Here is a 15936-nt window from a genome sequence, read left to right as displayed (position 1 = left end):
TCATAAACATTACCGGTTTTGCATTTAAGCTTTAACCATGTCGCAAATTTTGATTTTGTATAATCATAACGATTCTTCATTTGCTTTTGATCCACTACGAAATTGTGTTCTATTTTCAACTTTTCACCTACATTCTTCCATGAGTGTGGTTTAAGAGTGCTCCCTTCACGTCCACGAAGTGTGGTTTCTTGAAGACATGTTTCAAGAAATGTTTTCTCAACACCTTCTAGGTTCCAATTAATCATACCCCTTTTTTATGTCATTTCTTTGAACAATTCAACACACACAAAATAGCTACTTAATACAAACCATACCATCAAACCATTAAGATGAGAAAATAAATCAAATTATAACATCACAATATCGTATCATTAAACTATCACATCTTGACAAGTAAATACACAAATTCAAACTCAAACTTTGTACATACACAACATAGATATATAGCTTCAAAATCAAAATTCAAACTCAAACTTCAAATTAGTAACTTCAAAATTAATAGCTTCAAAGTCAGAATGTATAGCAACAGACATTATATACACAAAAATATAACTTCAAAATCAAAATGTATAATATCAACAGACATTATATACACAGAGATATAAATTTAAAATGTGTAAAACGGTACCTTAATCGATCGTCGAGGAGGGCGGCGGCGCTGGAGAGGTCTCGGATAAGGGCGGCGGCGCTACGGAGGTGTCGGCTAAGGAGGAAGGTGGTGCCGCTGTGGAGCTCCGATTGAGGGGGAGAGTGACGACTGTGTGGAGGTTCGGAGTGGAGGAGGTCGACGTTGTTGTGGAGGTTCGGAGTGGAGGAGGGCGGCGACTTGTGGAGGAGAGGAGGGGAAGATCCGGTCCCTGTGGTTTGGTCACTTTTGCCACTTTAGTCCAAAACTCAAACTTTTTGCATCTGGGTCCCTGTGGTTTCAGTTTTATTGCCATTTTGGTCCAAAAATGAAATCAGATCATATTTGTCTAATAAAATCCTGTTATTTTGTCCTTTTCGGCAGGGGCAAAATGAACATTTCTTTTTTATAAATAAATACCATATTTTATAAGACAAATATGACCTGATTTGCCCCTAAGGAAAATGACAAAATTGCAGGATTTTCTAAGACGAATATGACTGATTTCATTTTTGGGACAAAATGGCAATAAAACTGAAACCACAGGGATCCAGATGCAAAAAATTTGAGTTTTGGACTAAAGTGGCAAAAGTGATCAAACCTCGGGGACCAAAATGGCAGTTTACTCTTTATTCAGATCTCAAAAATAGTTGAACCATTCAGATCTGAATGGTTTCATTAAGATGTGGTTATTTGGTGAACCAAACACCCAGACGTCTGACCGATTCAGAGGCCTGCCTCTTAATGGATCCATTCAGATGTAAATAAACAGCCCCTTAATGGTTCAGACTGTTTGTTTCGTGAGCAGATGTCTAAATGGCTCAGGCATTTGCATCTGAATGATTAAGCATTATACTAAATCTGAATGGTTAACTCCTAAAATTTGAATTGGTCAGACATTTGTCTCGGAATGGCTAAGCATTATACTAGCTCTTAATAGTTCAGACCTCTTATTGGTTCAGCACTTAATGGTTCACATCTCTTACTGGTTCAGCACTTAACCATTCATAAGTTGCCAAACAGCCCCTAAGTAAGTAAATGAATAAATAAATGGTTTGATTTTATTTATAGAAATGATCTCTAGATTAGAAAAAAGAACTATGTCAATAAATTTTAATTGTTAACATTGTAATTAGTTTAGTCCAAAAAAATCCGAATAATTAATGATTATAAGAATTGTCGATAACTTTCAGACAAAATTAAAAAAAAAACGCCTTTTATTTTGATATAAAATTACATGTTTTATAATTTATCTTTAAAGTTAGAGTTTATATATACAGACCAGACAACAGGATACTCCATAGAAGATGACTAGGAAAGGAAGAACACGTAGCAGGCGCAAGCAAAGAGGATGGGGGTCGAAGGGGAGACAAGGATATCACGAAGTTCTTCGTATCACGGGTTGCTGGAAAAGTGTAGTTGTAAGGAGGCCGCGGAGGTTCTCGTAGATTTTGTGGAGGTAACCGGGGTTTATATCGCAAGAAAAAAGGGATAAAAGAGGGAACCGTTTCAGTTTCACTAGTTTTAGAGGGATCAAAGACCTCATAGAAATGGAAAAAAGAATGTAAGGAGTTTGGATGGGTAACTACAGATTGTTCATCAATGTAGCGAGATTCTCGATGGAAAATGGTGTGAAGTTTGGGAAATATAGATAATCTCTACAACAAAGAGAAGGGGATAAAGAATGAGAAGGGGCAAGCGACAAGGAGCAGACGAGTTCGATCGTAGGTTTCGGACGATTGCTCCGGGTGCAAACTCTTACGCGGGGACGGTTTCCGGGGTTGCATCAGGGCTTGGAACAGGTCAAAGTTGTGGAGGTCTCAGATTTTGTCGATGAATTTCATAACCTTGCTATAGTTGGAAGATTGAAAGATCTATGGTCACTTAGAAAAATAGGTGTGTTAGTGATGGAAGCAGGTTTTAGGGACGTTGATGTGCACAAAATGCAACATATAAATTACATCAATTATGGCATAAAACTAACCATTTTTTAGTACTAATGTTGGAAAAAGTGTGTTTTGTCTTCCTTTTGTATTTTCAGGATTAAATGAGCTCAAATGAACAAAAGAAGGAAAAAGGCAGCTAAATCTAACATAAATACAAGAAAAGGAACAAACGTGGCATGCCCGACCTCCCGACAGCATCTTCCCAAGCAAAACAAGAAGACAGAAGCCTGAACACGCCCCGTGCTTAGTGAGCACGGGGGCGTGCCCAAGTGTCAGCGGAAAAGACAAAGTGGTAGAAGCTTCTATTGCCCACCACGGGGCCGTGCTCAGCGGACACGGGGTCGTGGTCAACTATAAGATTCGCGAAATCCAGGCAAATCTTGATAGTACAGATATGCTTCTGCACACGGGGTCGTGCTCAGCGGACACGGGGGCGTGGTCAACTAATGCAGACAGCATTTAATGAAATTGCAATTAATGAAGAGAGAGAGTCGGATGGGCACGGGGCCGTGCCCAGTGGACACAGGGCCGTGCCTGAGCTTCTGTTCAGCCTATAAATAGGAGTGCTTGGAGCTTTTGCAACTCATCCCTTGGCACACCACCTCTCTCTCACTTCACCCACCACCATCACAACACCATCATCCACCACCATCATCCATTGTCCATCATAGAGTGTGTGAGTCGTCTCGGGATCCAAGATTGATCGTAAGAGTTCTTGACAATCAAAGGCCATATTTGCCTAAGTCTCTTACATCACTTGGTGAAGACAAGTGTTTAGTGTAATACTTTTTATTTTTAATCTTTTGCACTTTTTAATTGGTTTTGTATTAATGACTTTAATTACTAGTTTCTTATGTTGAAGGTGATTCTTCCTTATCGTTTGTCCGTGGTGTCTTGGCATTATTTTACTGTCTATATAAAATAAAAGATTTTCACCATTCATATCTCCACGGTCTATATGGAGGTATGTTGGCTACCTGGTCGGGGGTTAAGGGAACGGTTTGGTAAGAGTCTTGCCATTGTTCAGTGTATAGATCCTGCAAAGGACCTAGGTCAAATTTAGTAGGACCTCCTTCAATACCCAACGGTATTGGATGGCGGGGTCCAAACTCTTTGATCCCCTCATAAGTTAAACTACTATTAAAACTTTAACCCGGCTACTTAGGACTGTATCCCTGCTGACTTAGACTACTTAGCCGAGGGTAACGTCACCTTCAAAAGAGAGGCCTACCACATTATGCATTAATAACTTAATTAATTATCTTTCAATAATCCGACCCTTTAGGATTGTATCCTTGCTGACTCAAACTACTGGGTTGAGGGTAACATCGCCTTCAAAAGAGGGGCCTACTACAATAACTAAGATAATCTCTTAAACAAGTGCAAAAGTGCGAAAATAATCAAAGGTTACACTACACACGAGTCAGATCCAAGTGATTCATCTTGTCTATCTGTTTTTACTTTTATTTTATTTTCAGCATTTTAGTTAGTTTTATTTTTCTAGTTTAAAAACCTTTTTCTAACATTTTGATTTGATTAGACGTTGAGGATAAACCGGTACTAAAAGCTCTTGTGTCCTTGGACGACCTCGGTACCTTACCAACACTATACTACGTCCACGATGGGTGCACTTGCCCATATGTGTGTTTAGTGTTAGTGAATATCGTGTTTATAAATTTAAAACTTGGCTAAAAAGTGTAAAAAGGGCTTAAAATATACACCTAAAATATATACACACTGACACGCATCAACGTGAACATCAAATATACATGTGGCATGGACGTGTTGTTAGTTTTCAAATCGTCCTTTGAAGTAGATGCTTTCTGTGCTAATGCATTGGAGTTCGATTGGTTTCAAAGCTTAGAGATCTGGATGGGTCAATCGGTGGCTTTCGAGAGGATCGCTTGGTTGAAGATACATGGGGTGCCACTCCACTTAGCCGATAACGAAGTCTTTGACTCTATAGAAGGTTCGAAAGGTAATTCATGCATCTCAGTTGCAATTGGAAGACGTTAATATCTCGTTCGACAGCGTGGGGATTTTAACAGACATAGCTAAGAAAGTGGGGGAAGTGATCGTCAAAAGAGATGGACAGAGATTTAGTGTCACACCCTGGCTTTTGCAGAAGCGTGGGTTTATTTTGGTGTGCCTTCTCAATACCATAGAAACAATCATAACAATGCTATATGAAAATAAAACACAAGATGTTCATCCATTCATTAAGTTTAATAATACTACAACATCATTGTTTAAAAATGTCGACACTTAAGATAAGTTACAAACCATACTTGTTTAAAACGTGTTCATTAGGCACAACAAAAGACTTTAAATAAATCGAGGTTTGGAGACATGTGACCCGTCCAGGTAAGGGTTACACCTCCCAAACCCTACAACCTCGGATGATATCTTTATTTAGCGCAGCTTAACACGCATGCAGACACTTGCCAGATCCCTTAGTTTCCTGAAATACATGTAGTTTGAAAAATCAACAAAAGTTGAGCGAGTTCATGTGTATGTAAGTATGTATAAACCTTTGAAAAATGTCTGTATGCATGAAAGTCCCTGGTATGTAGCAGTAAGGAAAAAGAGATCACCAATGGGTTGCAAAGCCACTGGTATGTGTGAAGTGATGCAGGAAAACTCAAACCTAGCGGAGTTGCACCGGGCTTCCGGCTGTAAGACACAGTCACCACTATGGGTTGCCTCGGCCTCATGGGTGTGGGCTCGCTACACCCATTGTAACAAAACAATGGCAAAGTTTATTTTAAAAAGCAAAGTTAAAAATATATTTGTAAACACTTGTTAGAAAAATATTTTCTAAGTGTTGGAAATTTTAGAAAATTTGGCCAGAGTTTTCTTTGTAAATGGAGGTGTCCATGCTTATAAGCATATCATTTTCTTTTCAAAATTTCACTCAACAATCATCAATCAACAATATACAATCTTTACTTAACAGTTTTGTTAAAAACAAGCATTAATTTCTACATCATGAACTTGAAAGTTTATAAAATTTTGTAGTAACTTACTAGTATTCTTAGTAAGTCTTGTTACCTCTTAAAATGTGTTTACTTCTTTAAAAACTTCATTTTTACAGGAGTTGGTTGTTTACAACTTCAAAACATATTTTCTAAAAACATCTCTTCATGAAACCTTCTTGTTTCACAAGTGTTCTCACACTTGTTTAACCATTAAAAACACGATTTGTTTATGTAAGAACCAAGATTTGATGAAACTTATATTTTAAACTTGGTTTCTTTAAAAATCATTCATACATATTTAGATCTATGTGTTTAACAACTTACTTTGTTCACTACTTTTCAAGAAAACAAAGTGTTCTTTCAAGTTCATGATCTTCATGTGGATGATCTATCATCCTACAACAATTTCCTTTCTTACATCTTGCTAGATTATGTTTTTAATCATGATCTAGCAAGATCTTATGATGTTCAACATCATTTCTACAAACAATCAAAGATCAACAAGCATAACAACTTATATTCATCAAGATATCTTCATCTAGCAAGCTTATGTTCATGTTTTCTTCATATGATTCATTAGTGTTCTTGATGTTTTTGATCATGATTCATCATTAACCACTTAAAATAGATGTGAAATATATAGATCAAGGTTCTTACCACTAGCACAAGGCTAGGGATGATTCAAGTGTAGAAATGAAGAGGATAAAAGGAAATAAGAGAGGTCCTTCCACTTCCAAAGCCACCAAGCTTCCTTGTATGAACTTTAACACCTTTGTATGCTCTTGGAATGGTTGATGATGATCGAATGATGATGATGGTGATGGTGTTTGGGTTCGGCCGAAACAAGCAAAGGAAGGAAGAAAGAAAGTGTGTTGAAGTGATGAATGAACTTATGACTCCAAGTTAAACGTATAATCTTCTAATCTCTCATTGACCTTTGTGTAATGTGTTTCAAGAGAGCCAACATGATCAAATAAACAATTCAAATAAAATCTAGGAGTGGGGCCACTCCATAACCTGCTTTAGGGGGGGGGGGTTGGTTTAGTTAGTTTGCAATGGTGAGTTAGGGAAATTAGTTAGATTTCAAGTGTATGTTTAGGTGCTTTAGTTAATATGATGTTATATAGTGTGTTATGATGTTCGGGGATCATAACTAGCTTAGTAAAAGTGAAACAATGCTTCTAGCATTATTTTGATGTTTCGGGTAGTGTCCGGTTGTTCGGTTGGGTACCGTTCCGTTAAAGTACTAAGTTGTGTCATATAGTGTCCTTTATGTAACTTTTAGTGACACTTTTAATTCCCGACACTTAGGAAAGCATACGGGACCATCTTGCCGTATTTTTACAAGTGACTAGCATGTTTAAATGCTGAATTTTGTTATTAAGTGCAGAATTCTACACTTAAAGTGGGTTTTAGGCACTTTCTGGCACCTAATCTATCACCTAGTGACGCAGTTCTATGGTCCTCACTTCCCTACACTTCATACTAGTGTAGTACCTTGACTCTGGCTCATACTGGCCTCAAAAACATTGTCTGTCTATGTGCTGGCATTGTCAGCATGTTTTCTAGGTTATCCGTTCACTGTGTTAACTGTGCTTTGTGCATCAAGTTTGTCACTAAAGTTTGTGTGTAATAATTGGAGTGACAGTATGAAATGTGATGCATATGTATGTATGTAACAGAAATGAGAAAGCAGTTTAGCCATCAGTTGTAATCAAGCACAGTCATTAAGCACAAATTTAATATTAATTAAGTGTACGGATACCTGTAATTGTGAGGGTTGTCACATTCTCCCCCCGTTAAGAAAATTTCATCCCGAAATTTTAGGTTCTGCTACTAGCTGCAGGGGTCTGGGGGAACAAATGTGGGTACTTCTCTTTCATACGATCCTCACGTTCCCACGTGAATTCTGGCCCGTGTCGTGTATTCCATCGAACTTTGACGAGTTTGACACTACTCAGGCATGTCTTGTTAACCTTCCAATCAGTAACCTCGACGGGTTCTTCAGTAAAGTGGAGTGTGTCGTCGATATGAACTTCGTCGGCAGGAATGACCACTGTCTCTTGAGTTGGACTCTTTTTCAGATTAGATACGTGAAATGTATCGTGAACACCATTAAGTTCAGCAGGTAGGTCCAACTTGTATGCTACCAAACCAACCCTCTTCAGAATTTTGAATGGACCAATGTATCGCGGATTCAACTTCCCACGCTTTCCGAAGCGTGCCACACCCTTCCAGGGTGAAACTTTCAACAAAACCATATCTCCCACCTCAAATTCCACAGGTTTCCTTCTTCGGTCTGCATAACACTTTTGTCGACCACGAGCCGCTTTGATGCGCTCTCGGATCTATTCAATCTTGTCTGTCGTTTCCTGGACTAATTCCGGACCAACTAGTTGTCTATCACCCGCGTCAGCCCAACAAATCGGTGATCGACATTTGCGTCCATAGAGAGCTTCGAACGGTGCGGCTTGAATACTTGCATGGTAACTGTTATTGTATGAAAATTCAACCAATGGTAGGTGAGTGTCCCAACTTCCACCTAAATCCATTACGCAAGCTCGCAACATATCTTCCAATGTTTGAATTGTTCGTTCGCTCTGTCCGTCTGTTTGCGGGTGAAATGCAGTACTCAGGTTTAACTGAGAACCAAATGCTTCTTGAAAGGATTGCCAAATCGTTGACACGAATCTTCCATCTCTATCAGAGATAATTAAGAGCGGCACTCCATGTCGTGCAACAATCTCTCTCATGTATAGCTCAGCTAGTTTACTCATGCTGTCTTTTTCCTTGATGGGCAAAAAGTGTGCAGATTTCGTTAAACGGTCTACTATTACCCAAATCGTATCATGGCCCTTGGGCGTCCTTGGCAATTTCGTTATGAAGTCCATCAAAATCTGTTCACACTTCCACTGGGGTATTTCAGGTTGTTGCAAGAGACCTGAAGGCTTCTGGTATTCAACCTTTACTTTGGCGCAAGTTAAACATTTGCTACATATATCGTAACATCGCCTTTCATCCTTGGCCACCAATAGAAATCCTTAAGATCTTGGTACATCTTATCCGCTCCTGGATGAATCGAGTATCGAGATTTGTGAGCTTCGTCGAAAATAACATTTCTCAGACCACCAAACAAGGGAACCCAAATTCGTTTCATGAAGCACAAAGTCCCTTCCCCGTTTGGTACCAACTGTTTCTCCATCCCACGGAGATACTCATTCTCAATATTCTTTTCCTTGAGTGCTTCTCTCTGCGCGGCACGAATGCGCAATGAGAGGTCCGTTTAAATGATCATTTCCAAAGCCCTAACCCTTATGGACTTGATCTTTTCCTTTCGACTCAGGGCATCGGCGACCACATTCGCCTTCCCTGGGTGATACTTGATCTCACAATCATAGTAGTTCAATAGTTCAACCCAGCATCTTTGCCTCATGTTAAGCTCCTTTTGATCAAATATGTGCTGTAGGCTCTTGTGATCAGTATAGATTGTACATCGCGTGCCATATAAGTAATGTCGCCAGATCTTCAACGCAAATACCACCGCGCCTAACTCCAAGTCATGCGTGGTATAATTTTTCTTGTGGACCTTCAACTGGCGAGAAGCATATGCTATAACTTTCTGTCGCTGCATCAATACGCAGCCTAAACCCTGACGCGAGGCGTCGCAATATATCACGAAGTCGTCCGTGCCTTCGGGAAGAGATAAGATTGGCGCGTCACAAAGCTTGTTTTTCAACAGCTGAAATGCTTCTTCCTGTTTGTCTCCCCAATCAAACTTCTTGTCCTTTTGGGTAAGGGAGGTCAAGGGTTGAGCGATTTTCGAGAAATCCTCAATGAACCTTCGATAATAACAAGCCAAACCTAAGAACTGTCGGATCTCGGTTGGCGTCTTTGGAGTCTCCCAGTTCTTGATCGCCTCGATCTTTGTGGGATCCACATGAATTCCATTTCCATTAACCACATGTCCAAGAAACTGGACTTCGCGTAACCAGAACTCGCACTTCGAGAATTTTGCGTACAACTTCTCCTTTTTAAGTAGCTCTAAAATTGCTCTTAAATGTTACTCATGCTCTTCCTTCGTCTTCGAGTAGATCAAAATGTCATCAAGGAATACAATCACAAACTTATCGAGGTACGGCTTACAAACTATGTTCATCAAATCCATAAATACAGCTGGCGCGTTTGTCAGACCAAACGGCATAACCAGGAACTCGTAATGTCCATAACGAGTCCTAAAAGCAGTCTTGGGAATACTTTCCTCTTGTATTCTCAACTGGTGATAACCCGATCTTAGATTGATCTTTGAGTAAAAACTTGAATCTTGCAACTGATCGAATAGGTCATCAATTCTCAGCAAAGGATATCTATTCTTGATTGTCAACTTGTTCAGCTCCCGGTAGTCGATACACATGCGAAAACTACCATCTTTCTTCTTAACAAACAAAACTGGAGCTCCCCAAGGCGAGAAGCTTGGCCTGATGAATCCCTTGTCTAACAGCTCCTAGAGTTGCGTCGACAGCTCTTGCATCTCTGAGGGCGCAAGTCGATAGGGTGCCTTAGCTACAGGCGCGGCGCCTGGAACTAAGTCAATGTGAAACTCGACTTGCCTTTGAGGCGGCAATCCTGGTAAGTCTTCTGGAAAGACTTCAGGATATTCCTTTACGATTGGAATGTCTTCTATCTTTGGTTCAGCGGCTTCTTTATCAACGATATGTGCCAAGAACGCAACACATCCCTTCTTCAAACACTTTCGAGCTTTTAGGCAGCTAATGATCCTCAGAGGCGTATCACGCTTCTCTTCGTATACTACGATCGTTTCTCCATCCACCATTGGGATGCGAATGGTCTTCTCGTGACAAACAATCTCGACTTTGTTGCTTGATAAACAATCCATCCCGACTACCACATCGAAGCTTCCCAACTCCACTGGCGGTAGATCTAGTGTAAATTCGTGTCCTCCCAGCTCTATCACGCATCCTCTGATGACTTCATTTGTTTCAACTAGCTTTCCATTAGCCAGTTCAATTGAGTACGGAATGTCTAACTTACTAGCAGTTAACCCAAGCATATTCTTAAATTATAGTGATACAAAACTATAGTCGGCACCAGTGTCAAATAGAACAGATGCAAAGCGTTGATTTATAGCGAACGTACCAGTGACAACATTCGGGTCCTGGCGTGCTTCCCTCGCTCCAATGTTGAATACCCTTCCACGAGCTTGATTGAGTTTTGGGCATTCACGCTTGAAGTTCCCGATGTCTCCGCAGTTAAAACATCCCGGTCCTCGACCGTTACCATCTCCATTACCGCCTTGATTGGTGTTTTGATTGCGGTTACCATTTCCTGCTTGATTTTCGAAGTTACCGTGATTACCATTTCCGTCGTTGCGGTTCCCATTCCCGTTACTTCCACGGTTGTTGTTACCAAATCCTCTTTGGCCACCACGGCCAGTACCAACCCAACAAGTGTCTTTTAAGTGACAAATCTTCCCATAGGATTCACATTTTCTAATGCTGCACCGGCCAGCATGATGATACTGACATAATTCACATTTGGGCAGAGCGCCTATGTATCCTTTCCCTTTTTTGTTCACTGCCAGTCTTTACTTCAGCTGGCGGGTTTGTATCTCTCCTCTTGCTGGCACTGCTTGTACTCTTTTTAAAGTTGGAGAATTTCCTCTTGTTCTCCCCTGACGATTCAACATGAGTTTCTTTCTTCTTTGGTTCTGAAATTGAGAACTTATTTAACCTGATGGCTTCTTCTGTAAGTGCTATGCTGAGATCAATGGCTTCGGTAATGGTTGCCAGTTTTGACGATGTAACCATGCTCATAATCTGAGGTGCTAATCCCCAGATGAAACGCTCCACGCGTTTGAATTCGGGCGTGACCATGTACGGCACCACATGGGACAGATCATGAAACCTCTGAACATACTCGGTGATTTTTAGGCCTTCCATCTTTAGGTTCCAGAATTCCGTTTCCAGCTTTTGTATCTCGGCCCGTAAACAGTATTTCTTCCTCATGAGCTCCTTCAGCTCAGTCCATGTTAATGCATATGCCGCCGCCTCTCCCAGGGTTTGTACTTGCAGATTCCACCATGATAAAGCGCCATCAAAAAAAGCCCTGAGATGTACGTAACTTGCTGCTCAGGAGCACACTTGCTCATACTTAAAATAGAATCCGTCTTTTCTGCCCACCTGACGAAGGCAACAGCACCTCCAGTGCCGTCGTAATTTAAGGGCTTACAGTCAAGAAATTGTTTGTAGGTGCAGCCTGCACAATGATAACATTTATAGATAGTATTAGCAGATGTGCAAGAAATATCCAAATGTATCGTAATGTGTCTTAAGCGACTTGGGCATTACCATTGGGTGGATTGTTGTTGTTGTTGTTGCTTCTTGAGGATCCTCCGCTAGTCTCTGCACGAGAGGCCTCATACTGTGCTATTGCTGCGGCAATTCGCTCCTGGAGTTCCGCCTCAGTAATAGGCAGGCGTTTGTCTCGTCGTGGAGGCATCTTCTAAAAGAAGATCATATCGGTCAGGTCATAGTAGGTATAGTATGTAAAATAAATAACATTCATTGACACAATAACACATAACATCCCATGTTATAATATAAAATAAATAATTCAACAAAGCATGTAGTGAGAACGTTACCATTGAGCTTTCATTTAATCATGACCACCATATAGTTTTACATGTTTCACAGTACATCATACATCAAAATAAGACCATAGGGTTACATCACCCCAAAATACAAGTCAGTCTACACAAATCATTTACAAAAATGTGGTCTTCCAAAAGTCTTCATATGTTGGCCCAATTGCGACTCTCTCACCAAAACAATCTACCTGCACCAAACCAAAATATAGCTACGCTGATGGCGGAGGAGGAGGAGGGGGGAAGAAAATCAAACGGCGCAAACGCACCCAATCCTCCTCAAGTGCATGGATAACGCGCAGCAGGTAAGCAATCTGTTGCTCAGGAGTGAGGAAGCGAACATCAGAATCAGGGGGTAGTGGAAGAGGAGCTGGTGGTGTAGCAAAAGGAGACGGACAATGACAAGGGGGAGGACGCGGAGTCCTCTCCAGCTCCTAGACTCGACGGCTCAAAGCATCATGCTGTAACTGCAGGGACATAAGTATGTCATCTGTGGTATATCCGACATGAAACGGGTGATATGGGTCTGATAGAGGCATATCATTGGGTGATGACCACAAAAATGGCTCGCCCATATGTGCAAAAGGTGATGTAGTGCGAGGAAACTGAGACATGAATGGTACAACTGACGACACAGGCGGGACGAAAGCAGGCTGCTGTCTCGACGAACCCTCCCCAGGACGAGGTGGAGGAATGTCCTGGAGAAAAGTGATCGGAAGGTCGGTGCGATGGATATCTGACACATGGGGGAAATGAGGGGCAACATCAATCGATGCAGAGATGGGTGCATGTGAGGGAGTAACTGGTCTAACGTATGGGGGATAATCGTCATCATCGACCCACCCATTGTGGGTGTCAGCATATCTAGGATCGATGTGGGTGGCAAACGGAGCATGGTCATCAAACATAAGGACTGGATCGGGTAATATCGGTGCAATATCAGGTATCTCAGTAAAGATAGGTTCATGATCTGGCAATGGGACAGGGTCAGCTGGGGCTAGATCCAGATCAGCAGGTACAATAGGGGGGTGTTCAATAGGGGCAACAAGAGCTATAGGAGCAATAGGAGCAACATGAGCAACAGGAGCAACAGGGGCAACGGGAGCAACAGGAGCCTCGAATGGCTGCTCATAAGAAGCATGGTCCATCTCATGCTCGACGACATCAGCAAGGTCAAACTCGTGATCGGGGTCATCAGCAAGGTCGAAATCATGGTCGGGGTCATCAGCAAGGTCAAAATAATGGTCGGGGTCATCAGCAAGGTCAAAATCATGATCGGATGCGGCTGACATGGCCATATTGGAATCTGAGTCGATGGGGTATCGCTGTAACCCCAGCGCGTGGAGAGTAGAAGATGCTACTGACTCGAAAGAGTCTGAACCTGATGAATCAGAAAGAACCTCCATCTCAGGAAGCTCAACGACAGGGACAATAGGGTCATCAACGGGAATATCAGCAGGTGGTATGTCGTCATCTGACACATAATCGATAGGCAAATCCGCCATGGGAAATGTAGCGAGTGGGACAGGTGCAGGGATCTGCACGAGGGGTAGATCCCCATCAAGAATACCATCAGCGAGCTGAATATCGTCCCCGAAATCGGGCAAAGCAAAAGGCTGGAAATCGTCATCATCATTGCTGTCAGTATCATATGTATAAATCTCGGGATCTGTGGGCATCGGATCATCTGGATCTACTGCTATGGGGTCTAGTGTGCCAGAAACTCCACTCGAAGAAGACATGAAGTCTGTAACAAAACAATCATGACAATTGCACATATATCAACATTTAATCAAATAAGCATGTAAGTCACGATAATGTATGCAAGTAATCACCCTAGTCTTCCCCAGACTATCCCTCCCAGTCTCTTAGACTAAACTCCCTGGTCTCTAAGACCAACTTTCCCAGTCTCTAAGACTAAATCCCTGGTCTCTAAGACCAACCTCCCAGTCTCTAAGACTAAATTCTCCCCAATCTCTAAGATTAAACCTCCCCAATCTCTAAGATTGAACCCTTCAGTCTCTAAGACTAAACCTCCCCAGCCTCTTAGGCTGAACTCCCTCAGTCTCTAAGACTGAAATATAAATTTTGAAATATGTATTTGTGCCCTTTGTTTGTAAAATGTTTGTGCCCTTGATCTGGACGTTTAGTGTATGCAATGTAAAAATGTTTGAAAACATTTTCGTGAGAGCCCGAGTGATCATAGTCTAGACTCGAGGAAGAATCCTAGTTTGCTATGATCGAGGCTCTGATACCAAGCTGTCACACCCTGGCTTTTGCGGAAGCGTGGGTTTATTTTGGTGTGACTTCTCAATACCATAGCAACAATCATAACAATGCTATATGAAAATAAAACACAAGATGTTCATCCATTCATTAAGTTTAATAATACTACAACATCATTGTTTAAAGGTAGGTACATTCTCGATAGCCTCAAGAAGGTTGTTGGGTCTATCATCTCAGAAAATCTTGCTAATTGCCTCAAGAAGGTTGTTGGGTCTATCATCTCAGAAAATCAAATGGCTTTCTTTAAAGGTAGGTACATTCTCGATAGCCCCTTAATGTTCAACGAAATTTTGTGTTAGTTAAAAAAAGCTAAAAAGAAGGCTTTTCTTTAAAAAAAATATTTTGAAAAGGCGTCCGATAACGTGAGTTGGAGTTTTTAGTAGACTTCATGGGTCAAATGGTTTACCAACGTTGTGGTGTAAATGGGTTAAAGGGGTTTTGGTCTCGGCGTGTTCGTCGATGTTGGGAAAAGGGTCCCCTACATTCGAATTCAAATGCTTAAAAGGTATTAGACAAGGAGACCCATTGTCGGTTGTTTCTTTTCCTCATGGTTCTGGAAACTTTGTCTTGTATATTTAATAGAGTAAGAGACGCAGGCTTTTTTAAGAGCATTCATACACCAAATAATGGCCCGGTTCTCTCGCATCTGTTATACGCATATGATGCATTAATATTGGGTGAATAGGTGAGAGACAATGTGGTTAATGTCTCGAGATTGCTGAGGGTTTTTTATATGTTTTCGGGGTTCAAAATAAATTGATGTTATTGCAAAATACATCTATTTCTAGTGAACATTTTGTATAATTTCCAATGAGTTTTATGTCGTTTTGTTTAGAATATCGCTTTGTACTTAGTCTTTTGTGTTTTGCAGTTGTCTAGATGAAAAAGGAAGTGAAAACAGGCGAAAATGAAGACAACCGAGCTTCCGGACGTGTCGTGAGTGATCGGAGAATTGAAAACGAAAAAAGGGCAAGAAAGACACCCTGTCACGTAGCGTGAAAAGGAATTGAGAAAGCTTTTGCACGACGCGAGGGCTCTAAACGAAGTTGTGGTTATTTACCATTTGTGCCACCGCGTTAATTGACCCTGTCGTGCTACGTGACAGGTTAAGTCAAATCCCCTTGCGCGACGCGAGGGGACTTACTTGCGGGAAAAGTTTGTTTCGTCTCCAAGTTTCGATATATTAACCTAATGACGAGTTTTAAACGAATATAACTGAGAGCTCTGGGAGGCGAATTTGGCAAGACACGAAGCTAGGATTCAAGGTTCCAAGCGATTCAATCAAGATTTCTCTGGTGTTAACGTTCGGTTTCTGGTCTTCCTCGTTTACGTTGATTTCAAACATGTTTGTTAAACCTAGTATGACTTATGTTTATGTTTTCATGATGATATTCGGCTAAACTTCGTAAAACTGCCTAGGTTATGATGAATACACGTTAT

The sequence above is a fragment of the Helianthus annuus genome, chromosome 13 (genome assembly GCF_002127325.2).
Source record: "Helianthus annuus cultivar XRQ/B chromosome 13, HanXRQr2.0-SUNRISE, whole genome shotgun sequence".
NCBI lineage: Eukaryota > Viridiplantae > Streptophyta > Magnoliopsida > Asterales > Asteraceae > Helianthus > Helianthus annuus.
Note: the sequence above shows the minus strand (reverse complement) of the source record.